This window comes from Schistocerca cancellata, unplaced genomic scaffold, assembly GCF_023864275.1.
Source record: "Schistocerca cancellata isolate TAMUIC-IGC-003103 unplaced genomic scaffold, iqSchCanc2.1 HiC_scaffold_594, whole genome shotgun sequence".
NCBI lineage: Eukaryota > Metazoa > Arthropoda > Insecta > Orthoptera > Acrididae > Schistocerca > Schistocerca cancellata.
In genome coordinates, this window is record NW_026046606.1 from 16,875 (window position 1) to 38,185 (window position 21,311).

At 48.7% G+C, this 21,311-nt stretch overlaps 39 non-coding genes across 39 annotated transcripts; all 39 read left to right on the plus strand.

The window, feature by feature from the left end:
• The first annotated feature begins 320 nt into the window (after positions 1-320).
• Trnaf-gaa (transfer RNA phenylalanine (anticodon GAA)) lies at positions 321-393 on the plus strand. The gene has a single exon. It is a non-coding gene; the product is annotated as a tRNA-Phe (tRNA).
• A 539-nt stretch (positions 394-932) lies between these two features.
• Trnak-uuu (transfer RNA lysine (anticodon UUU)) lies at positions 933-1,005 on the plus strand. The gene has a single exon. It is a non-coding gene; the product is annotated as a tRNA-Lys (tRNA).
• A 138-nt stretch (positions 1,006-1,143) lies between these two features.
• Positions 1,144-1,225, plus strand: Trnas-cga (transfer RNA serine (anticodon CGA)). Its single transcript has one exon. It is a non-coding gene; the product is annotated as a tRNA-Ser (tRNA).
• Positions 1,226-1,796: 571 nt separating this feature from the next.
• On the plus strand, positions 1,797-1,878 carry Trnas-uga (transfer RNA serine (anticodon UGA)). Its single transcript has one exon. It is a non-coding gene; the product is annotated as a tRNA-Ser (tRNA).
• A 613-nt stretch (positions 1,879-2,491) lies between these two features.
• Trnaf-gaa (transfer RNA phenylalanine (anticodon GAA)) lies at positions 2,492-2,564 on the plus strand. The gene has a single exon. It is a non-coding gene; the product is annotated as a tRNA-Phe (tRNA).
• A 539-nt stretch (positions 2,565-3,103) lies between these two features.
• On the plus strand, positions 3,104-3,176 carry Trnak-uuu (transfer RNA lysine (anticodon UUU)). Its single transcript has one exon. It is a non-coding gene; the product is annotated as a tRNA-Lys (tRNA).
• Positions 3,177-3,314: 138 nt separating this feature from the next.
• Positions 3,315-3,396, plus strand: Trnas-cga (transfer RNA serine (anticodon CGA)). The gene has a single exon. It is a non-coding gene; the product is annotated as a tRNA-Ser (tRNA).
• A 572-nt stretch (positions 3,397-3,968) lies between these two features.
• On the plus strand, positions 3,969-4,050 carry Trnas-uga (transfer RNA serine (anticodon UGA)). Its single transcript has one exon. It is a non-coding gene; the product is annotated as a tRNA-Ser (tRNA).
• Positions 4,051-4,663: 613 nt separating this feature from the next.
• On the plus strand, positions 4,664-4,736 carry Trnaf-gaa (transfer RNA phenylalanine (anticodon GAA)). The gene has a single exon. It is a non-coding gene; the product is annotated as a tRNA-Phe (tRNA).
• A 539-nt stretch (positions 4,737-5,275) lies between these two features.
• Trnak-uuu (transfer RNA lysine (anticodon UUU)) lies at positions 5,276-5,348 on the plus strand. The gene has a single exon. It is a non-coding gene; the product is annotated as a tRNA-Lys (tRNA).
• Positions 5,349-5,486: 138 nt separating this feature from the next.
• Positions 5,487-5,568, plus strand: Trnas-cga (transfer RNA serine (anticodon CGA)). Its single transcript has one exon. It is a non-coding gene; the product is annotated as a tRNA-Ser (tRNA).
• A 571-nt stretch (positions 5,569-6,139) lies between these two features.
• Positions 6,140-6,221, plus strand: Trnas-uga (transfer RNA serine (anticodon UGA)). Its single transcript has one exon. It is a non-coding gene; the product is annotated as a tRNA-Ser (tRNA).
• A 613-nt stretch (positions 6,222-6,834) lies between these two features.
• Positions 6,835-6,907, plus strand: Trnaf-gaa (transfer RNA phenylalanine (anticodon GAA)). The gene has a single exon. It is a non-coding gene; the product is annotated as a tRNA-Phe (tRNA).
• A 539-nt stretch (positions 6,908-7,446) lies between these two features.
• On the plus strand, positions 7,447-7,519 carry Trnak-uuu (transfer RNA lysine (anticodon UUU)). Its single transcript has one exon. It is a non-coding gene; the product is annotated as a tRNA-Lys (tRNA).
• A 138-nt stretch (positions 7,520-7,657) lies between these two features.
• Trnas-cga (transfer RNA serine (anticodon CGA)) lies at positions 7,658-7,739 on the plus strand. Its single transcript has one exon. It is a non-coding gene; the product is annotated as a tRNA-Ser (tRNA).
• A 571-nt stretch (positions 7,740-8,310) lies between these two features.
• Trnas-uga (transfer RNA serine (anticodon UGA)) lies at positions 8,311-8,392 on the plus strand. The gene has a single exon. It is a non-coding gene; the product is annotated as a tRNA-Ser (tRNA).
• A 613-nt stretch (positions 8,393-9,005) lies between these two features.
• Trnaf-gaa (transfer RNA phenylalanine (anticodon GAA)) lies at positions 9,006-9,078 on the plus strand. The gene has a single exon. It is a non-coding gene; the product is annotated as a tRNA-Phe (tRNA).
• Positions 9,079-9,617: 539 nt separating this feature from the next.
• Trnak-uuu (transfer RNA lysine (anticodon UUU)) lies at positions 9,618-9,690 on the plus strand. Its single transcript has one exon. It is a non-coding gene; the product is annotated as a tRNA-Lys (tRNA).
• A 138-nt stretch (positions 9,691-9,828) lies between these two features.
• On the plus strand, positions 9,829-9,910 carry Trnas-cga (transfer RNA serine (anticodon CGA)). The gene has a single exon. It is a non-coding gene; the product is annotated as a tRNA-Ser (tRNA).
• A 571-nt stretch (positions 9,911-10,481) lies between these two features.
• Trnas-uga (transfer RNA serine (anticodon UGA)) lies at positions 10,482-10,563 on the plus strand. The gene has a single exon. It is a non-coding gene; the product is annotated as a tRNA-Ser (tRNA).
• A 613-nt stretch (positions 10,564-11,176) lies between these two features.
• Trnaf-gaa (transfer RNA phenylalanine (anticodon GAA)) lies at positions 11,177-11,249 on the plus strand. Its single transcript has one exon. It is a non-coding gene; the product is annotated as a tRNA-Phe (tRNA).
• Positions 11,250-11,788: 539 nt separating this feature from the next.
• Positions 11,789-11,861, plus strand: Trnak-uuu (transfer RNA lysine (anticodon UUU)). Its single transcript has one exon. It is a non-coding gene; the product is annotated as a tRNA-Lys (tRNA).
• A 138-nt stretch (positions 11,862-11,999) lies between these two features.
• Positions 12,000-12,081, plus strand: Trnas-cga (transfer RNA serine (anticodon CGA)). Its single transcript has one exon. It is a non-coding gene; the product is annotated as a tRNA-Ser (tRNA).
• A 571-nt stretch (positions 12,082-12,652) lies between these two features.
• On the plus strand, positions 12,653-12,734 carry Trnas-uga (transfer RNA serine (anticodon UGA)). The gene has a single exon. It is a non-coding gene; the product is annotated as a tRNA-Ser (tRNA).
• A 613-nt stretch (positions 12,735-13,347) lies between these two features.
• On the plus strand, positions 13,348-13,420 carry Trnaf-gaa (transfer RNA phenylalanine (anticodon GAA)). Its single transcript has one exon. It is a non-coding gene; the product is annotated as a tRNA-Phe (tRNA).
• Positions 13,421-13,959: 539 nt separating this feature from the next.
• Positions 13,960-14,032, plus strand: Trnak-uuu (transfer RNA lysine (anticodon UUU)). The gene has a single exon. It is a non-coding gene; the product is annotated as a tRNA-Lys (tRNA).
• Positions 14,033-14,170: 138 nt separating this feature from the next.
• Positions 14,171-14,252, plus strand: Trnas-cga (transfer RNA serine (anticodon CGA)). Its single transcript has one exon. It is a non-coding gene; the product is annotated as a tRNA-Ser (tRNA).
• Positions 14,253-14,823: 571 nt separating this feature from the next.
• On the plus strand, positions 14,824-14,905 carry Trnas-uga (transfer RNA serine (anticodon UGA)). The gene has a single exon. It is a non-coding gene; the product is annotated as a tRNA-Ser (tRNA).
• A 613-nt stretch (positions 14,906-15,518) lies between these two features.
• Trnaf-gaa (transfer RNA phenylalanine (anticodon GAA)) lies at positions 15,519-15,591 on the plus strand. The gene has a single exon. It is a non-coding gene; the product is annotated as a tRNA-Phe (tRNA).
• A 539-nt stretch (positions 15,592-16,130) lies between these two features.
• Trnak-uuu (transfer RNA lysine (anticodon UUU)) lies at positions 16,131-16,203 on the plus strand. Its single transcript has one exon. It is a non-coding gene; the product is annotated as a tRNA-Lys (tRNA).
• Positions 16,204-16,341: 138 nt separating this feature from the next.
• On the plus strand, positions 16,342-16,423 carry Trnas-cga (transfer RNA serine (anticodon CGA)). The gene has a single exon. It is a non-coding gene; the product is annotated as a tRNA-Ser (tRNA).
• A 571-nt stretch (positions 16,424-16,994) lies between these two features.
• Trnas-uga (transfer RNA serine (anticodon UGA)) lies at positions 16,995-17,076 on the plus strand. Its single transcript has one exon. It is a non-coding gene; the product is annotated as a tRNA-Ser (tRNA).
• A 613-nt stretch (positions 17,077-17,689) lies between these two features.
• Trnaf-gaa (transfer RNA phenylalanine (anticodon GAA)) lies at positions 17,690-17,762 on the plus strand. The gene has a single exon. It is a non-coding gene; the product is annotated as a tRNA-Phe (tRNA).
• Positions 17,763-18,301: 539 nt separating this feature from the next.
• Positions 18,302-18,374, plus strand: Trnak-uuu (transfer RNA lysine (anticodon UUU)). Its single transcript has one exon. It is a non-coding gene; the product is annotated as a tRNA-Lys (tRNA).
• A 138-nt stretch (positions 18,375-18,512) lies between these two features.
• Trnas-cga (transfer RNA serine (anticodon CGA)) lies at positions 18,513-18,594 on the plus strand. The gene has a single exon. It is a non-coding gene; the product is annotated as a tRNA-Ser (tRNA).
• Positions 18,595-19,165: 571 nt separating this feature from the next.
• Trnas-uga (transfer RNA serine (anticodon UGA)) lies at positions 19,166-19,247 on the plus strand. Its single transcript has one exon. It is a non-coding gene; the product is annotated as a tRNA-Ser (tRNA).
• A 613-nt stretch (positions 19,248-19,860) lies between these two features.
• On the plus strand, positions 19,861-19,933 carry Trnaf-gaa (transfer RNA phenylalanine (anticodon GAA)). Its single transcript has one exon. It is a non-coding gene; the product is annotated as a tRNA-Phe (tRNA).
• A 539-nt stretch (positions 19,934-20,472) lies between these two features.
• Trnak-uuu (transfer RNA lysine (anticodon UUU)) lies at positions 20,473-20,545 on the plus strand. Its single transcript has one exon. It is a non-coding gene; the product is annotated as a tRNA-Lys (tRNA).
• A 138-nt stretch (positions 20,546-20,683) lies between these two features.
• Trnas-cga (transfer RNA serine (anticodon CGA)) lies at positions 20,684-20,765 on the plus strand. The gene has a single exon. It is a non-coding gene; the product is annotated as a tRNA-Ser (tRNA).
• The last annotated feature ends 546 nt before the right edge of the window (positions 20,766-21,311 follow it).

The following is a 21,311-nucleotide window of genomic DNA, read 5'->3' on the forward strand; positions in this document are numbered from 1 at the left end:
ATACTGCCTCTCATATGGTGGAGAGGCTCACTCCTTCTTGTGTCTCGTTCTCTGCACACGAGTTGCCCCTGGCATCGATATAGCACGTGTTTTCTAGCGTCAGCGTGGCGTCACGTCAAGTCAGCGAATTCAATATCACACGAATCGAGTCGACATGTTTGCTTGTTACGATGACGGAAGCTGAAGAAATGTGTGTGGAACTTCACTGCATCGGCTGCTCGCCCTTCAGCGTCCCTATGTCTTATCAGACGAAGGTGACTGTGAAATTGGCAACGAGGCACAAATTAACGAACACATGCAAATGGCAACCTTCGACGTCAGCCGAAATAGCTCAGTTGGGAGAGCGTTAGACTGAAGATCTAAAGGTCCCTGGTTCGATCCCGGGTTTCGGCAGGTATTCGTTTTCATGCGACGCCAATGGAATTACTCTGCGTTTGTGATAATGCAACTACCGCTGACAACAAAACTGACCCTCTCCTGTAGCTGTTCTGGTTGTCTATTGCATGCCATAAGAGGAACTTACTAGACAACTAACTCCCTTAGAAGCAAAAGAATTAAAAATATCCTACCGACTGCATTCCCTTTTCTGTGTCAGGTGGTGAAGAACATCTTCAACGGAACCGTGAAATGAGCGAAAGCGTGGGAAACATTGCATTCGAAATGCTTGTGAATTTTCCAATTGCCCAGTGAGTGTCGACAAAACACGTAAATTCTCTGCTCCAACGTATGAGACGTAACAACTGGTACAATTTGTTGTTGCATCGTGTGTCAGCAGTCTTCGATAGTGTGTTACGGGCTTAGCGCGATAAGTTTGTAGACAGCATTTGGGCGACGTTTTATTAGTAACGGCCCCATGCAGCGATTGAACAACAGTAAAGGACATGAGTCAATGTATAGTTGTGCATCGTGGGAGGTTTTGCAGCCTTGTGTGAGCCCGGATAGCTCAGTCGGTAGAGCATTAGGCTTTTAACCTAAGGGTCCAGGGTTCAAGTCCCTGTCCGGGCGGAAATTTTAATACTTTGGTAGCGATTCGTCTGGTAGCGGTGGAAACGCTACGGAAAATAATGCAGCTACGCCGTTTTCTGACACCACAGTGTTTTAAACGGTAGCAGTTGCATGTGTCGAGAGAACACCGCGCTAACGGCAGTCGTGGCCGAGTGGTTAAGGCGTCTGACTCGAAATCAGATTCCCTCTGGGAGCGTAGGTTCGAATCCTACCGGCTGCGTGCGATTTTGCGTAAAGAGGAGCAAACGTTTTCGCACACATGTGACATGCGTGGGCGAATGCGGGTGCAACCAGTGATGCCATTCTCAACAAGACGAAAATTTCCGTTTTAAGAATACTGAGTTTTCGCGACGACAGCTACTTACTGTGCCTTTCGGTTCACCTCGCACTGACGCTGGGACTGCAGAAAGCCGTCGCTGAGATGGTGAGTACACAGATGTGCTCGAAAGTGTTGGACAGAGCGGACATTTCATTTTCTTTTTATGAATCGCAATTTCAATCATTCGAGTGCCGCAAAAGCAGTGGTGCAGCGTTTTTTTTTCTTTTCTTAAGATCTCGCAGCTGCTTGGAGGTATGTCCATCGTTTTAAGACGACAGAAAACTAGCGTCAGCGGTGCGTCAGTGGGAAGTCGGTGAAGTCGCCATTGGAGCCATAAGTCAGTGGGAAATTAGTACACTTTCGTAACGGCTAATGGAAACCCTACAGCAAAGAGTGAGGCCACGCCGTTTTCTGCCATCAGATTGCTTCTAAAGATGGCGGCTTCACTTGTCGGGAGTCGCTTCCGCCACCGGCAGTCGTGGCCGAGTGGTTAAGGCGTCTGACTTGAAATCAGATTCCCTCTGGGAGCGTAGGTTCGAGTCCTGCCGACTGCGAAAATTTTCTCGCTCTCAAAAGGCGGATGTTGCTAGGATGCACCTAGCAGTTGCGTCACTACTAAACACGTGGGTCACCAGCAATGTGCAGTGTTATTTGATCGAGGGCGCAGCGTTACAGTCGCCCCCAGAAGCCGCAGCTCATCTCCTAGTCTCACAGCCGTCCACCAGGTGTTAGTACAAGTGTCGCCTCACTGGGCAGTGCAGATGTGTCCATTTTAGCTTGCAGACGATGACGTGTAGCAATTTATGAGCTAACGCAAGTCGAATGTTTTACCGTGTGTATCTGCTAGATACTGCCTCTCATATGGTGGAGAGGCTCACTCCTTCTTGTGTCTCGTTCTCTGCACACGAGTTGCCCCTGGCATCGATATAGCACGTGTTTTCTAGCGTCAGCGTGGCGTCACGTCAAGTCAGCGAATTCAATATCACACGAATCGAGTCGACATGTTTGCTTGTTACGATGACGGAAGCTGAAGAAATGTGTGTGGAACTTCACTGCATCGGCTGCTCGCCCTTCAGCGTCCCTATGTCTTATCAGACGAAGGTGACTGTGAAATTGGCAACGAGGCACAAATTAACGAACACATGCAAATGGCAACCTTCGACGTCAGCCGAAATAGCTCAGTTGGGAGAGCGTTAGACTGAAGATCTAAAGGTCCCTGGTTCGATCCCGGGTTTCGGCAGGTATTCGTTTTCATGCGACGCCAATGGAATTACTCTGCGTTTGTGATAATGCAACTACCGCTGACAACAAAACTGACCCTCTCCTGTAGCTGTTCTGGTTGTCTATTGCATGCCATAAGAGGAACTTACTAGACAACTAACTCCCTTAGAAGCAAAAGAATTAAAAATATCCTACCGACTGCATTCCCTTTTCTGTGTCAGGTGGTGAAGAACATCTTCAACGGAACCGTGAAATGAGCGAAAGCGTGGGAAACATTGCATTCGAAATGCTTGTGAATTTTCCAATTGCCCAGTGAGTGTCGACAAAACACGTAAATTCTCTGCTCCAACGTATGAGACGTAACAACTGGTACAATTTGTTGTTGCATCGTGTGTCAGCAGTCTTCGATAGTGTGTTACGGGCTTAGCGCGATAAGTTTGTAGACAGCATTTGGGCGACGTTTTATTAGTAACGGCCCCATGCAGCGATTGAACAACAGTAAAGGACATGAGTCAATGTATAGTTGTGCATCGTGGGAGGTTTTGCAGCCTTGTGTGAGCCCGGATAGCTCAGTCGGTAGAGCATTAGGCTTTTAACCTAAGGGTCCAGGGTTCAAGTCCCTGTCCGGGCGGAAATTTTAATACTTTGGTAGCGATTCGTCTGGTAGCGGTGGAAACGCTACGGAAAATAATGCAGCTACGCCGTTTTCTGACACCACAGTGTTTTAAACGGTAGCAGTTGCATGTGTCGAGAGAACACCGCGCTAACGGCAGTCGTGGCCGAGTGGTTAAGGCGTCTGACTCGAAATCAGATTCCCTCTGGGAGCGTAGGTTCGAATCCTACCGGCTGCGTGCGATTTTGCGTAAAGAGGAGCAAACGTTTTCGCACACATGTGACATGCGTGGGCGAATGCGGGTGCAACCAGTGATGCCATTCTCAACAAGACGAAAATTTCCGTTTTAAGAATACTGAGTTTTCGCGACGACAGCTACTTACTGTGCCTTTCGGTTCACCTCGCACTGACGCTGGGACTGCAGAAAGCCGTCGCTGAGATGGTGAGTACACAGATGTGCTCGAAAGTGTTGGACAGAGCGGACATTTCATTTTCTTTTTATGAATCGCAATTTCAATCATTCGAGTGCGGCAAAAGCAGTGGTGCAGCGTTTTTTTTTTCTTTTCTTAAGATCTCGCAGCTGCTTGGAGGTATGTCCATCGTTTTAAGACGACAGAAAACTAGCGTCAGCGGTGCGTCAGTGGGAAGTCGGTGAAGTCGCCATTGGAGCCATAAGTCAGTGGGAAATTAGTACACTTTCGTAACGGCTAATGGAAACCCTACAGCAAAGAGTGAGGCCACGCCGTTTTCTGCCATCAGATTGCTTCTAAAGATGGCGGCTTCACTTGTCGGGAGTCGCTTCCGCCACCGGCAGTCGTGGCCGAGTGGTTAAGGCGTCTGACTTGAAATCAGATTCCCTCTGGGAGCGTAGGTTCGAGTCCTGCCGACTGCGAAAATTTTCTCGCTCTCAAAAGGCGGATGTTGCTAGGATGCACCTAGCAGTTGCGTCACTACTAAACACGTGGGTCACCAGCAATGTGCAGTGTTATTTGATCGAGGGCGCAGCGTTACAGTCGCCCCCAGAAGCCGCAGCTCATCTCCTAGTCTCACAGCCGTCCACCAGGTGTTAGTACAAGTGTCGCCTCACTGGGCAGTGCAGATGTGTCCATTTTAGCTTGCAGACGATGACGTGTAGCAATTTATGAGCTAACGCAAGTCGAATGTTTTACCGTGTGTATCTGCTAGATACTGCCTCTCATATGGTGGAGAGGCTCACTCCTTCTTGTGTCTCGTTCTCTGCACACGAGTTGCCCCTGGCATCGATATAGCACGTGTTTTCTAGCGTCAGCGTGGCGTCACGTCAAGTCAGCGAATTCAATATCACACGAATCGAGTCGACATGTTTGCTTGTTACGATGACGGAAGCTGAAGAAATGTGTGTGGAACTTCACTGCATCGGCTGCTCGCCCTTCAGCGTCCCTATGTCTTATCAGACGAAGGTGACTGTGAAATTGGCAACGAGGCACAAATTAACGAACACATGCAAATGGCAACCTTCGACGTCAGCCGAAATAGCTCAGTTGGGAGAGCGTTAGACTGAAGATCTAAAGGTCCCTGGTTCGATCCCGGGTTTCGGCAGGTATTCGTTTTCATGCGACGCCAATGGAATTACTCTGCGTTTGTGATAATGCAACTACCGCTGACAACAAAACTGACCCTCTCCTGTAGCTGTTCTGGTTGTCTATTGCATGCCATAAGAGGAACTTACTAGACAACTAACTCCCTTAGAAGCAAAAGAATTAAAAATATCCTACCGACTGCATTCCCTTTTCTGTGTCAGGTGGTGAAGAACATCTTCAACGGAACCGTGAAATGAGCGAAAGCGTGGGAAACATTGCATTCGAAATGCTTGTGAATTTTCCAATTGCCCAGTGAGTGTCGACAAAACACGTAAATTCTCTGCTCCAACGTATGAGACGTAACAACTGGTACAATTTGTTGTTGCATCGTGTGTCAGCAGTCTTCGATAGTGTGTTACGGGCTTAGCGCGATAAGTTTGTAGACAGCATTTGGGCGACGTTTTATTAGTAACGGCCCCATGCAGCGATTGAACAACAGTAAAGGACATGAGTCAATGTATAGTTGTGCATCGTGGGAGGTTTTGCAGCCTTGTGTGAGCCCGGATAGCTCAGTCGGTAGAGCATTAGGCTTTTAACCTAAGGGTCCAGGGTTCAAGTCCCTGTCCGGGCGGAAATTTTAATACTTTGGTAGCGATTCGTCTGGTAGCGGTGGAAACGCTACGGAAAATAATGCAGCTACGCCGTTTTCTGACACCACAGTGTTTTAAACGGTAGCAGTTGCATGTGTCGAGAGAACACCGCGCTAACGGCAGTCGTGGCCGAGTGGTTAAGGCGTCTGACTCGAAATCAGATTCCCTCTGGGAGCGTAGGTTCGAATCCTACCGGCTGCGTGCGATTTTGCGTAAAGAGGAGCAAACGTTTTCGCACACATGTGACATGCGTGGGCGAATGCGGGTGCAACCAGTGATGCCATTCTCAACAAGACGAAAATTTCCGTTTTAAGAATACTGAGTTTTCGCGACGACAGCTACTTACTGTGCCTTTCGGTTCACCTCGCACTGACGCTGGGACTGCAGAAAGCCGTCGCTGAGATGGTGAGTACACAGATGTGCTCGAAAGTGTTGGACAGAGCGGACATTTCATTTTCTTTTTATGAATCGCAATTTCAATCATTCGAGTGCGGCAAAAGCAGTGGTGCAGCGTTTTTTTTTCTTTTCTTAAGATCTCGCAGCTGCTTGGAGGTATGTCCATCGTTTTAAGACGACAGAAAACTAGCGTCAGCGGTGCGTCAGTGGGAAGTCGGTGAAGTCGCCATTGGAGCCATAAGTCAGTGGGAAATTAGTACACTTTCGTAACGGCTAATGGAAACCCTACAGCAAAGAGTGAGGCCACGCCGTTTTCTGCCATCAGATTGCTTCTAAAGATGGCGGCTTCACTTGTCGGGAGTCGCTTCCGCCACCGGCAGTCGTGGCCGAGTGGTTAAGGCGTCTGACTTGAAATCAGATTCCCTCTGGGAGCGTAGGTTCGAGTCCTGCCGACTGCGAAAATTTTCTCGCTCTCAAAAGGCGGATGTTGCTAGGATGCACCTAGCAGTTGCGTCACTACTAAACACGTGGGTCACCAGCAATGTGCAGTGTTATTTGATCGAGGGCGCAGCGTTACAGTCGCCCCCAGAAGCCGCAGCTCATCTCCTAGTCTCACAGCCGTCCACCAGGTGTTAGTACAAGTGTCGCCTCACTGGGCAGTGCAGATGTGTCCATTTTAGCTTGCAGACGATGACGTGTAGCAATTTATGAGCTAACGCAAGTCGAATGTTTTACCGTGTGTATCTGCTAGATACTGCCTCTCATATGGTGGAGAGGCTCACTCCTTCTTGTGTCTCGTTCTCTGCACACGAGTTGCCCCTGGCATCGATATAGCACGTGTTTTCTAGCGTCAGCGTGGCGTCACGTCAAGTCAGCGAATTCAATATCACACGAATCGAGTCGACATGTTTGCTTGTTACGATGACGGAAGCTGAAGAAATGTGTGTGGAACTTCACTGCATCGGCTGCTCGCCCTTCAGCGTCCCTATGTCTTATCAGACGAAGGTGACTGTGAAATTGGCAACGAGGCACAAATTAACGAACACATGCAAATGGCAACCTTCGACGTCAGCCGAAATAGCTCAGTTGGGAGAGCGTTAGACTGAAGATCTAAAGGTCCCTGGTTCGATCCCGGGTTTCGGCAGGTATTCGTTTTCATGCGACGCCAATGGAATTACTCTGCGTTTGTGATAATGCAACTACCGCTGACAACAAAACTGACCCTCTCCTGTAGCTGTTCTGGTTGTCTATTGCATGCCATAAGAGGAACTTACTAGACAACTAACTCCCTTAGAAGCAAAAGAATTAAAAATATCCTACCGACTGCATTCCCTTTTCTGTGTCAGGTGGTGAAGAACATCTTCAACGGAACCGTGAAATGAGCGAAAGCGTGGGAAACATTGCATTCGAAATGCTTGTGAATTTTCCAATTGCCCAGTGAGTGTCGACAAAACACGTAAATTCTCTGCTCCAACGTATGAGACGTAACAACTGGTACAATTTGTTGTTGCATCGTGTGTCAGCAGTCTTCGATAGTGTGTTACGGGCTTAGCGCGATAAGTTTGTAGACAGCATTTGGGCGACGTTTTATTAGTAACGGCCCCATGCAGCGATTGAACAACAGTAAAGGACATGAGTCAATGTATAGTTGTGCATCGTGGGAGGTTTTGCAGCCTTGTGTGAGCCCGGATAGCTCAGTCGGTAGAGCATTAGGCTTTTAACCTAAGGGTCCAGGGCTCAAGTCCCTGTCCGGGCGGAAATTTTAATACTTTGGTAGCGATTCGTCTGGTAGCGGTGGAAACGCTACGGAAAATAATGCAGCTACGCCGTTTTCTGACACCACAGTGTTTTAAACGGTAGCAGTTGCATGTGTCGAGAGAACACCGCGCTAACGGCAGTCGTGGCCGAGTGGTTAAGGCGTCTGACTCGAAATCAGATTCCCTCTGGGAGCGTAGGTTCGAATCCTACCGGCTGCGTGCGATTTTGCGTAAAGAGGAGCAAACGTTTTCGCACACATGTGACATGCGTGGGCGAATGCGGGTGCAACCAGTGATGCCATTCTCAACAAGACGAAAATTTCCGTTTTAAGAATACTGAGTTTTCGCGACGACAGCTACTTACTGTGCCTTTCGGTTCACCTCGCACTGACGCTGGGACTGCAGAAAGCCGTCGCTGAGATGGTGAGTACACAGATGTGCTCGAAAGTGTTGGACAGAGCGGACATTTCATTTTCTTTTTATGAATCGCAATTTCAATCATTCGAGTGCGGCAAAAGCAGTGGTGCAGCGTTTTTTTTTCTTTTCTTAAGATCTCGCAGCTGCTTGGAGGTATGTCCATCGTTTTAAGACGACAGAAAACTAGCGTCAGCGGTGCGTCAGTGGGAAGTCGGTGAAGTCGCCATTGGAGCCATAAGTCAGTGGGAAATTAGTACACTTTCGTAACGGCTAATGGAAACCCTACAGCAAAGAGTGAGGCCACGCCGTTTTCTGCCATCAGATTGCTTCTAAAGATGGCGGCTTCACTTGTCGGGAGTCGCTTCCGCCACCGGCAGTCGTGGCCGAGTGGTTAAGGCGTCTGACTTGAAATCAGATTCCCTCTGGGAGCGTAGGTTCGAGTCCTGCCGACTGCGAAAATTTTCTCGCTCTCAAAAGGCGGATGTTGCTAGGATGCACCTAGCAGTTGCGTCACTACTAAACACGTGGGTCACCAGCAATGTGCAGTGTTATTTGATCGAGGGCGCAGCGTTACAGTCGCCCCCAGAAGCCGCAGCTCATCTCCTAGTCTCACAGCCGTCCACCAGGTGTTAGTACAAGTGTCGCCTCACTGGGCAGTGCAGATGTGTCCATTTTAGCTTGCAGACGATGACGTGTAGCAATTTATGAGCTAACGCAAGTCGAATGTTTTACCGTGTGTATCTGCTAGATACTGCCTCTCATATGGTGGAGAGGCTCACTCCTTCTTGTGTCTCGTTCTCTGCACACGAGTTGCCCCTGGCATCGATATAGCACGTGTTTTCTAGCGTCAGCGTGGCGTCACGTCAAGTCAGCGAATTCAATATCACACGAATCGAGTCGACATGTTTGCTTGTTACGATGACGGAAGCTGAAGAAATGTGTGTGGAACTTCACTGCATCGGCTGCTCGCCCTTCAGCGTCCCTATGTCTTATCAGACGAAGGTGACTGTGAAATTGGCAACGAGGCACAAATTAACGAACACATGCAAATGGCAACCTTCGACGTCAGCCGAAATAGCTCAGTTGGGAGAGCGTTAGACTGAAGATCTAAAGGTCCCTGGTTCGATCCCGGGTTTCGGCAGGTATTCGTTTTCATGCGACGCCAATGGAATTACTCTGCGTTTGTGATAATGCAACTACCGCTGACAACAAAACTGACCCTCTCCTGTAGCTGTTCTGGTTGTCTATTGCATGCCATAAGAGGAACTTACTAGACAACTAACTCCCTTAGAAGCAAAAGAATTAAAAATATCCTACCGACTGCATTCCCTTTTCTGTGTCAGGTGGTGAAGAACATCTTCAACGGAACCGTGAAATGAGCGAAAGCGTGGGAAACATTGCATTCGAAATGCTTGTGAATTTTCCAATTGCCCAGTGAGTGTCGACAAAACACGTAAATTCTCTGCTCCAACGTATGAGACGTAACAACTGGTACAATTTGTTGTTGCATCGTGTGTCAGCAGTCTTCGATAGTGTGTTACGGGCTTAGCGCGATAAGTTTGTAGACAGCATTTGGGCGACGTTTTATTAGTAACGGCCCCATGCAGCGATTGAACAACAGTAAAGGACATGAGTCAATGTATAGTTGTGCATCGTGGGAGGTTTTGCAGCCTTGTGTGAGCCCGGATAGCTCAGTCGGTAGAGCATTAGGCTTTTAACCTAAGGGTCCAGGGTTCAAGTCCCTGTCCGGGCGGAAATTTTAATACTTTGGTAGCGATTCGTCTGGTAGCGGTGGAAACGCTACGGAAAATAATGCAGCTACGCCGTTTTCTGACACCACAGTGTTTTAAACGGTAGCAGTTGCATGTGTCGAGAGAACACCGCGCTAACGGCAGTCGTGGCCGAGTGGTTAAGGCGTCTGACTCGAAATCAGATTCCCTCTGGGAGCGTAGGTTCGAATCCTACCGGCTGCGTGCGATTTTGCGTAAAGAGGAGCAAACGTTTTCGCACACATGTGACATGCGTGGGCGAATGCGGGTGCAACCAGTGATGCCATTCTCAACAAGACGAAAATTTCCGTTTTAAGAATACTGAGTTTTCGCGACGACAGCTACTTACTGTGCCTTTCGGTTCACCTCGCACTGACGCTGGGACTGCAGAAAGCCGTCGCTGAGATGGTGAGTACACAGATGTGCTCGAAAGTGTTGGACAGAGCGGACATTTCATTTTCTTTTTATGAATCGCAATTTCAATCATTCGAGTGCGGCAAAAGCAGTGGTGCAGCGTTTTTTTTTCTTTTCTTAAGATCTCGCAGCTGCTTGGAGGTATGTCCATCGTTTTAAGACGACAGAAAACTAGCGTCAGCGGTGCGTCAGTGGGAAGTCGGTGAAGTCGCCATTGGAGCCATAAGTCAGTGGGAAATTAGTACACTTTCGTAACGGCTAATGGAAACCCTACAGCAAAGAGTGAGGCCACGCCGTTTTCTGCCATCAGATTGCTTCTAAAGATGGCGGCTTCACTTGTCGGGAGTCGCTTCCGCCACCGGCAGTCGTGGCCGAGTGGTTAAGGCGTCTGACTTGAAATCAGATTCCCTCTGGGAGCGTAGGTTCGAGTCCTGCCGACTGCGAAAATTTTCTCGCTCTCAAAAGGCGGATGTTGCTAGGATGCACCTAGCAGTTGCGTCACTACTAAACACGTGGGTCACCAGCAATGTGCAGTGTTATTTGATCGAGGGCGCAGCGTTACAGTCGCCCCCAGAAGCCGCAGCTCATCTCCTAGTCTCACAGCCGTCCACCAGGTGTTAGTACAAGTGTCGCCTCACTGGGCAGTGCAGATGTGTCCATTTTAGCTTGCAGACGATGACGTGTAGCAATTTATGAGCTAACGCAAGTCGAATGTTTTACCGTGTGTATCTGCTAGATACTGCCTCTCATATGGTGGAGAGGCTCACTCCTTCTTGTGTCTCGTTCTCTGCACACGAGTTGCCCCTGGCATCGATATAGCACGTGTTTTCTAGCGTCAGCGTGGCGTCACGTCAAGTCAGCGAATTCAATATCACACGAATCGAGTCGACATGTTTGCTTGTTACGATGACGGAAGCTGAAGAAATGTGTGTGGAACTTCACTGCATCGGCTGCTCGCCCTTCAGCGTCCCTATGTCTTATCAGACGAAGGTGACTGTGAAATTGGCAACGAGGCACAAATTAACGAACACATGCAAATGGCAACCTTCGACGTCAGCCGAAATAGCTCAGTTGGGAGAGCGTTAGACTGAAGATCTAAAGGTCCCTGGTTCGATCCCGGGTTTCGGCAGGTATTCGTTTTCATGCGACGCCAATGGAATTACTCTGCGTTTGTGATAATGCAACTACCGCTGACAACAAAACTGACCCTCTCCTGTAGCTGTTCTGGTTGTCTATTGCATGCCATAAGAGGAACTTACTAGACAACTAACTCCCTTAGAAGCAAAAGAATTAAAAATATCCTACCGACTGCATTCCCTTTTCTGTGTCAGGTGGTGAAGAACATCTTCAACGGAACCGTGAAATGAGCGAAAGCGTGGGAAACATTGCATTCGAAATGCTTGTGAATTTTCCAATTGCCCAGTGAGTGTCGACAAAACACGTAAATTCTCTGCTCCAACGTATGAGACGTAACAACTGGTACAATTTGTTGTTGCATCGTGTGTCAGCAGTCTTCGATAGTGTGTTACGGGCTTAGCGCGATAAGTTTGTAGACAGCATTTGGGCGACGTTTTATTAGTAACGGCCCCATGCAGCGATTGAACAACAGTAAAGGACATGAGTCAATGTATAGTTGTGCATCGTGGGAGGTTTTGCAGCCTTGTGTGAGCCCGGATAGCTCAGTCGGTAGAGCATTAGGCTTTTAACCTAAGGGTCCAGGGTTCAAGTCCCTGTCCGGGCGGAAATTTTAATACTTTGGTAGCGATTCGTCTGGTAGCGGTGGAAACGCTACGGAAAATAATGCAGCTACGCCGTTTTCTGACACCACAGTGTTTTAAACGGTAGCAGTTGCATGTGTCGAGAGAACACCGCGCTAACGGCAGTCGTGGCCGAGTGGTTAAGGCGTCTGACTCGAAATCAGATTCCCTCTGGGAGCGTAGGTTCGAATCCTACCGGCTGCGTGCGATTTTGCGTAAAGAGGAGCAAACGTTTTCGCACACATGTGACATGCGTGGGCGAATGCGGGTGCAACCAGTGATGCCATTCTCAACAAGACGAAAATTTCCGTTTTAAGAATACTGAGTTTTCGCGACGACAGCTACTTACTGTGCCTTTCGGTTCACCTCGCACTGACGCTGGGACTGCAGAAAGCCGTCGCTGAGATGGTGAGTACACAGATGTGCTCGAAAGTGTTGGACAGAGCGGACATTTCATTTTCTTTTTATGAATCGCAATTTCAATCATTCGAGTGCGGCAAAAGCAGTGGTGCAGCGTTTTTTTTTCTTTTCTTAAGATCTCGCAGCTGCTTGGAGGTATGTCCATCGTTTTAAGACGACAGAAAACTAGCGTCAGCGGTGCGTCAGTGGGAAGTCGGTGAAGTCGCCATTGGAGCCATAAGTCAGTGGGAAATTAGTACACTTTCGTAACGGCTAATGGAAACCCTACAGCAAAGAGTGAGGCCACGCCGTTTTCTGCCATCAGATTGCTTCTAAAGATGGCGGCTTCACTTGTCGGGAGTCGCTTCCGCCACCGGCAGTCGTGGCCGAGTGGTTAAGGCGTCTGACTTGAAATCAGATTCCCTCTGGGAGCGTAGGTTCGAGTCCTGCCGACTGCGAAAATTTTCTCTCTCTCAAAAGGCGGATGTTGCTAGGATGCACCTAGCAGTTGCGTCACTACTAAACACGTGGGTCACCAGCAATGTGCAGTGTTATTTGATCGAGGGCGCAGCGTTACAGTCGCCCCCAGAAGCCGCAGCTCATCTCCTAGTCTCACAGCCGTCCACCAGGTGTTAGTACAAGTGTCGCCTCACTGGGCAGTGCAGATGTGTCCATTTTAGCTTGCAGACGATGACGTGTAGCAATTTATGAGCTAACGCAAGTCGAATGTTTTACCGTGTGTATCTGCTAGATACTGCCTCTCATATGGTGGAGAGGCTCACTCCTTCTTGTGTCTCGTTCTCTGCACACGAGTTGCCCCTGGCATCGATATAGCACGTGTTTTCTAGCGTCAGCGTGGCGTCACGTCAAGTCAGCGAATTCAATATCACACGAATCGAGTCGACATGTTTGCTTGTTACGATGACGGAAGCTGAAGAAATGTGTGTGGAACTTCACTGCATCGGCTGCTCGCCCTTCAGCGTCCCTATGTCTTATCAGACGAAGGTGACTGTGAAATTGGCAACGAGGCACAAATTAACGAACACATGCAAATGGCAACCTTCGACGTCAGCCGAAATAGCTCAGTTGGGAGAGCGTTAGACTGAAGATCTAAAGGTCCCTGGTTCGATCCCGGGTTTCGGCAGGTATTCGTTTTCATGCGACGCCAATGGAATTACTCTGCGTTTGTGATAATGCAACTACCGCTGACAACAAAACTGACCCTCTCCTGTAGCTGTTCTGGTTGTCTATTGCATGCCATAAGAGGAACTTACTAGACAACTAACTCCCTTAGAAGCAAAAGAATTAAAAATATCCTACCGACTGCATTCCCTTTTCTGTGTCAGGTGGTGAAGAACATCTTCAACGGAACCGTGAAATGAGCGAAAGCGTGGGAAACATTGCATTCGAAATGCTTGTGAATTTTCCAATTGCCCAGTGAGTGTCGACAAAACACGTAAATTCTCTGCTCCAACGTATGAGACGTAACAACTGGTACAATTTGTTGTTGCATCGTGTGTCAGCAGTCTTCGATAGTGTGTTACGGGCTTAGCGCGATAAGTTTGTAGACAGCATTTGGGCGACGTTTTATTAGTAACGGCCCCATGCAGCGATTGAACAACAGTAAAGGACATGAGTCAATGTATAGTTGTGCATCGTGGGAGGTTTTGCAGCCTTGTGTGAGCCCGGATAGCTCAGTCGGTAGAGCATTAGGCTTTTAACCTAAGGGTCCAGGGTTCAAGTCCCTGTCCGGGCGGAAATTTTAATACTTTGGTAGCGATTCGTCTGGTAGCGGTGGAAACGCTACGGAAAATAATGCAGCTACGCCGTTTTCTGACACCACAGTGTTTTAAACGGTAGCAGTTGCATGTGTCGAGAGAACACCGCGCTAACGGCAGTCGTGGCCGAGTGGTTAAGGCGTCTGACTCGAAATCAGATTCCCTCTGGGAGCGTAGGTTCGAATCCTACCGGCTGCGTGCGATTTTGCGTAAAGAGGAGCAAACGTTTTCGCACACATGTGACATGCGTGGGCGAATGCGGGTGCAACCAGTGATGCCATTCTCAACAAGACGAAAATTTCCGTTTTAAGAATACTGAGTTTTCGCGACGACAGCTACTTACTGTGCCTTTCGGTTCACCTCGCACTGACGCTGGGACTGCAGAAAGCCGTCGCTGAGATGGTGAGTACACAGATGTGCTCGAAAGTGTTGGACAGAGCGGACATTTCATTTTCTTTTTATGAATCGCAATTTCAATCATTCGAGTGCGGCAAAAGCAGTGGTGCAGCGTTTTTTTTTCTTTTCTTAAGATCTCGCAGCTGCTTGGAGGTATGTCCATCGTTTTAAGACGACAGAAAACTAGCGTCAGCGGTGCGTCAGTGGGAAGTCGGTGAAGTCGCCATTGGAGCCATAAGTCAGTGGGAAATTAGTACACTTTCGTAACGGCTAATGGAAACCCTACAGCAAAGAGTGAGGCCACGCCGTTTTCTGCCATCAGATTGCTTCTAAAGATGGCGGCTTCACTTGTCGGGAGTCGCTTCCGCCACCGGCAGTCGTGGCCGAGTGGTTAAGGCGTCTGACTTGAAATCAGATTCCCTCTGGGAGCGTAGGTTCGAGTCCTGCCGACTGCGAAAATTTTCTCGCTCTCAAAAGGCGGATGTTGCTAGGATGCACCTAGCAGTTGCGTCACTACTAAACACGTGGGTCACCAGCAATGTGCAGTGTTATTTGATCGAGGGCGCAGCGTTACAGTCGCCCCCAGAAGCCGCAGCTCATCTCCTAGTCTCACAGCCGTCCACCAGGTGTTAGTACAAGTGTCGCCTCACTGGGCAGTGCAGATGTGTCCATTTTAGCTTGCAGACGATGACGTGTAGCAATTTATGAGCTAACGCAAGTCGAATGTTTTACCGTGTGTATCTGCTAGATACTGCCTCTCATATGGTGGAGAGGCTCACTCCTTCTTGTGTCTCGTTCTCTGCACACGAGTTGCCCCTGGCATCGATATAGCACGTGTTTTCTAGCGTCAGCGTGGCGTCACGTCAAGTCAGCGAATTCAATATCACACGAATCGAGTCGACATGTTTGCTTGTTACGATGACGGAAGCTGAAGAAATGTGTGTGGAACTTCACTGCATCGGCTGCTCGCCCTTCAGCGTCCCTATGTCTTATCAGACGAAGGTGACTGTGAAATTGGCAACGAGGCACAAATTAACGAACACATGCAAATGGCAACCTTCGACGTCAGCCGAAATAGCTCAGTTGGGAGAGCGTTAGACTGAAGATCTAAAGGTCCCTGGTTCGATCCCGGGTTTCGGCAGGTATTCGTTTTCATGCGACGCCAATGGAATTACTCTGCGTTTGTGATAATGCAACTACCGCTGACAACAAAACTGACCCTCTCCTGTAGCTGTTCTGGTTGTCTATTGCATGCCATAAGAGGAACTTACTAGACAACTAACTCCCTTAGAAGCAAAAGAATTAAAAATATCCTACCGACTGCATTCCCTTTTCTGTGTCAGGTGGTGAAGAACATCTTCAACGGAACCGTGAAATGAGCGAAAGCGTGGGAAACATTGCATTCGAAATGCTTGTGAATTTTCCAATTGCCCAGTGAGTGTCGACAAAACACGTAAATTCTCTGCTCCAACGTATGAGACGTAACAACTGGTACAATTTGTTGTTGCATCGTGTGTCAGCAGTCTTCGATAGTGTGTTACGGGCTTAGCGCGATAAGTTTGTAGACAGCATTTGGGCGACGTTTTATTAGTAACGGCCCCATGCAGCGATTGAACAACAGTAAAGGACATGAGTCAATGTATAGTTGTGCATCGTGGGAGGTTTTGCAGCCTTGTGTGAGCCCGGATAGCTCAGTCGGTAGAGCATTAGGCTTTTAACCTAAGGGTCCAGGGTTCAAGTCCCTGTCCGGGCGGAAATTTTAATACTTTGGTAGCGATTCGTCTGGTAGCGGTGGAAACGCTACGGAAAATAATGCAGCTACGCCGTTTTCTGACACCACAGTGTTTTAAACGGTAGCAGTTGCATGTGTCGAGAGAACACCGCGCTAACGGCAGTCGTGGCCGAATGGTTAAGGCGTCTGACTCGAAATCAGATTCCCTCTGGGAGCGTAGGTTCGAATCCTACCGGCTGCGTGCGATTTTGCGTAAAGAGGAGCAAACGTTTTCGCACACATGTGACATGCGTGGGCGAATGCGGGTGCAACCAGTGATGCCATTCTCAACAAGACGAAAATTTCCGTTTTAAGAATACTGAGTTTTCGCGACGACAGCTACTTACTGTGCCTTTCGGTTCACCTCGCACTGACGCTGGGACTGCAGAAAGCCGTCGCTGAGATGGTGAGTACACAGATGTGCTCGAAAGTGTTGGACAGAGCGGACATTTCATTTTCTTTTTATGAATCGCAATTTCAATCATTCGAGTGCGGCAAAAGCAGTGGTGCAGCGTTTTTTTTTCTTTTCTTAAGATCTCGCAGCTGCTTGGAGGTATGTCCATCGTTTTAAGACGACAGAAAACTAGCGTCAGCGGTGCGTCAGTGGGAAGTCGGTGAAGTCGCCATTGGAGCCATAAGTCAGTGGGAAATTAGTACACTTTCGTAACGGCTAATGGAAACCCTACAGCAAAGAGTGAGGCCACGCCGTTTTCTGCCATCAGATTGCTTCTAAAGATGGCGGCTTCACTTGTCGGGAGTCGCTTCCGCCACCGGCAGTCGTGGCCGAGTGGTTAAGGCGTCTGACTTGAAATCAGATTCCCTCTGGGAGCGTAGGTTCGAGTCCTGCCGACTGCGAAAATTTTCTCGCTCTCAAAAGGCGGACGTTGCTAGGATGCACCTAGCAGTTGCGTCACTACTAAACACGTGGGTCACCAGCAATGTGCAGTGTTATTTGATCGAGGGCGCAGCGTTACAGTCGCCCCCAGAAGCCGCAGCTCATCTCCTAGTCTCACAGCCGTCCACCAGGTGTTAGTACAAGTGTCGCCTCACTGGGCAGTGCAGATGTGTCCATTTTAGCTTGCAGACGATGACGTGTAGCAATTTATGAGCTAACGCAAGTCGAATGTTTTACCGTGTGTATCTGCTAGATACTGCCTCTCATATGGTGGAGAGGCTCACTCCTTCTTGTGTCTCGTTCTCTGCACACGAGTTGCCCCTGGCATCGATATAGCACGTGTTTTCTAGCGTCAGCGTGGCGTCACGTCAAGTCAGCGAATTCAATATCACACGAATCGAGTCGACATGTTTGCTTGTTACGATGACGGAAGCTGAAGAAATGTGTGTGGAACTTCACTGCATCGGCTGCTCGCCCTTCAGCGTCCCTATGTCTTATCAGACGAAGGTGACTGTGAAATTGGCAACGAGGCACAAATTAACGAACACATGCAAATGGCAACCTTCGACGTCAGCCGAAATAGCTCAGTTGGGAGAGCGTTAGACTGAAGATCTAAAGGTCCCTGGTTCGATCCCGGGTTTCGGCAGGTATTCGTTTTCATGCGACGCCAATGGAATTACTCTGCGTTTGTGATAATGCAACTACCGCTGACAACAAAACTGACCCTCTCCTGTAGCTGTTCTGGTTGTCTATTGCATGCCATAAGAGGAACTTACTAGACAACTAACTCCCTTAGAAGCAAAAGAATTAAAAATATCCTACCGACTGCATTCCCTTTTCTGTGTCAGGTGGTGAAGAACATCTTCAACGGAACCGTGAAATGAGCGAAAGCGTGGGAAACATTGCATTCGAAATGCTTGTGAATTTTCCAATTGCCCAGTGAGTGTCGACAAAACACGTAAATTCTCTGCTCCAACGTATGAGACGTAACAACTGGTACAATTTGTTGTTGCATCGTGTGTCAGCAGTCTTCGATAGTGTGTTACGGGCTTAGCGCGATAAGTTTGTAGACAGCATTTGGGCGACGTTTTATTAGTAACGGCCCCATGCAGCGATTGAACAACAGTAAAGGACATGAGTCAATGTATAGTTGTGCATCGTGGGAGGTTTTGCAGCCTTGTGTGAGCCCGGATAGCTCAGTCGGTAGAGCATTAGGCTTTTAACCTAAGGGTCCAGGGTTCAAGTCCCTGTCCGGGCGGAAATTTTAATACTTTGGTAGCGATTCGTCTGGTAGCGGTGGAAACGCTACGGAAAATAATGCAGCTACGCCGTTTTCTGACACCACAGTGTTTTAAACGGTAGCAGTTGCATGTGTCGAGAGAACACCGCGCTAACGGCAGTCGTGGCCGAATGGTTAAGGCGTCTGACTCGAAATCAGATTCCCTCTGGGAGCGTAGGTTCGAATCCTACCGGCTGCGTGCGATTTTGCGTAAAGAGGAGCAAACGTTTTCGCACACATGTGACATGCGTGGGCGAATGCGGGTGCAACCAGTGATGCCATTCTCAACAAGACGAAAATTTCCGTTTTAAGAATACTGAGTTTTCGCGACGACAGCTACTTACTGTGCCTTTCGGTTCACCTCGCACTGACGCTGGGACTGCAGAAAGCCGTCGCTGAGATGGTGAGTACACAGATGTGCTCGAAAGTGTTGGACAGAGCGGACATTTCATTTTCTTTTTATGAATCGCAATTTCAATCATTCGAGTGCGGCAAAAGCAGTGGTGCAGCGTTTTTTTTTCTTTTCTTAAGATCTCGCAGCTGCTTGGAGGTATGTCCATCGTTTTAAGACGACAGAAAACTAGCGTCAGCGGTGCGTCAGTGGGAAGTCGGTGAAGTCGCCATTGGAGCCATAAGTCAGTGGGAAATTAGTACACTTTCGTAACGGCTAATGGAAACCCTACAGCAAAGAGTGAGGCCACGCCGTTTTCTGCCATCAGATTGCTTCTAAAGATGGCGGCTTCACTTGTCGGGAGTCGCTTCCGCCACCGGCAGTCGTGGCCGAGTGGTTAAGGCGTCTGACTTGAAATCAGATTCCCTCTGGGAGCGTAGGTTCGAGTCCTGCCGACTGCGAAAATTTTCTCGCTCTCAAAAGGCGGACGTTGCTAGGATGCACCTAGCAGTTGCGTCACTACTAAACACGTGGGTCACCAGCAATGTGCAGTGTTATTTGATCGAGGGCGCAGCGTTACAGTCGCCCCCAGAAGCCGCAGCTCATCTCCTAGTCTCACAGCCGTCCACCAGGTGTTAGTACAAGTGTCGCCTCACTGGGCAGTGCAGATGTGTCCATTTTAGCTTGCAGACGATGACGTGTAGCAATTTATGAGCTAACGCAAGTCGAATGTTTTACCGTGTGTATCTGCTAGATACTGCCTCTCATATGGTGGAGAGGCTCACTCCTTCTTGTGTCTCGTTCTCTGCACACGAGTTGCCCCTGGCATCGATATAGCACGTGTTTTCTAGCGTCAGCGTGGCGTCACGTCAAGTCAGCGAATTCAATATCACACGAATCGAGTCGACATGTTTGCTTGTTACGATGACGGAAGCTGAAGAAATGTGTGTGGAACTTCACTGCATCGGCTGCTCGCCCTTCAGCGTCCCTATGTCTTATCAGACGAAGGTGACTGTGAAATTGGCAACGAGGCACAAATTAACGAACACATGCAAATGGCAACCTTCGACGTCAGCCGAAATAGCTCAGTTGGGAGAGCGTTAGACTGAAGATCTAAAGGTCCCTGGTTCGATCCCGGGTTTCGGCAGGTATTCGTTTTCATGCGACGCCAATGGAATTACTCTGCGTTTGTGATAATGCAACTACCGCTGACAACAAAACTGACCCTCTCCTGTAGCTGTTCTGGTTGTCTATTGCATGCCATAAGAGGAACTTACTAGACAACTAACTCCCTTAGAAGCAAAAGAATTAAAAATATCCTACCGACTGCATTCCCTTTTCTGTGTCAGGTGGTGAAGAACATCTTCAACGGAACCGTGAAATGAGCGAAAGCGTGGGAAACATTGCATTCGAAATGCTTGTGAATTTTCCAATTGCCCAGTGAGTGTCGACAAAACACGTAAATTCTCTGCTCCAACGTATGAGACGTAACAACTGGTACAATTTGTTGTTGCATCGTGTGTCAGCAGTCTTCGATAGTGTGTTACGGGCTTAGCGCGATAAGTTTGTAGACAGCATTTGGGCGACGTTTTATTAGTAACGGCCCCATGCAGCGATTGAACAACAGTAAAGGACATGAGTCAATGTATAGTTGTGCATCGTGGGAGGTTTTGCAGCCTTGTGTGAGCCCGGATAGCTCAGTCGGTAGAGCATTAGGCTTTTAACCTAAGGGTCCAGGGTTCAAGTCCCTGTCCGGGCGGAAATTTTAATACTTTGGTAGCGATTCGTCTGGTAGCGGTGGAAACGCTACGGAAAATAATGCAGCTACGCCGTTTTCTGACACCACAGTGTTTTAAACGGTAGCAGTTGCATGTGTCGAGAGAACACCGCGCTAACGGCAGTCGTGGCCGAGTGGTTAAGGCGTCTGACTCGAAATCAGATTCCCTCTGGGAGCGTAGGTTCGAATCCTACCGGCTGCGTGCGATTTTGCGTAAAGAGGAGCAAACGTTTTCGCACACATGTGACATGCGTGGGCGAATGCGGGTGCAACCAGTGATGCCATTCTCAACAAGACGAAAATTTCCGTTTTAAGAATACTGAGTTTTCGCGACGACAGCTACTTACTGTGCCTTTCGGTTCACCTCGCACTGACGCTGGGACTGCAGAAAGCCGTCGCTGAGATGGTGAGTACACAGATGTGCTCGAAAGTGTTGGACAGAGCGGACATTTCATTTTCTTTTTATGAATCGCAATTTCAATCATTCGAGTGCGGCAAAAGCAGTGGTGCAGCGTTTTTTTTTCTTTTCTTAAGATCTCGCAGCTGCTTGGAGGTATGTCCATCGTTTTAAGACGACAGAAAACTAGCGTCAGCGGTGCGTCAGTGGGAAGTCGGTGAAGTCGCCATTGGAGCCATAAGTCAGTGGGAAATTAGTACACTTTCGTAACGGCTAATGGAAACCCTACAGCAAAGAGTGAGGCCACGCCGTTTTCTGCCATCAGATTGCTTCTAAAGATGGCGGCTTCAC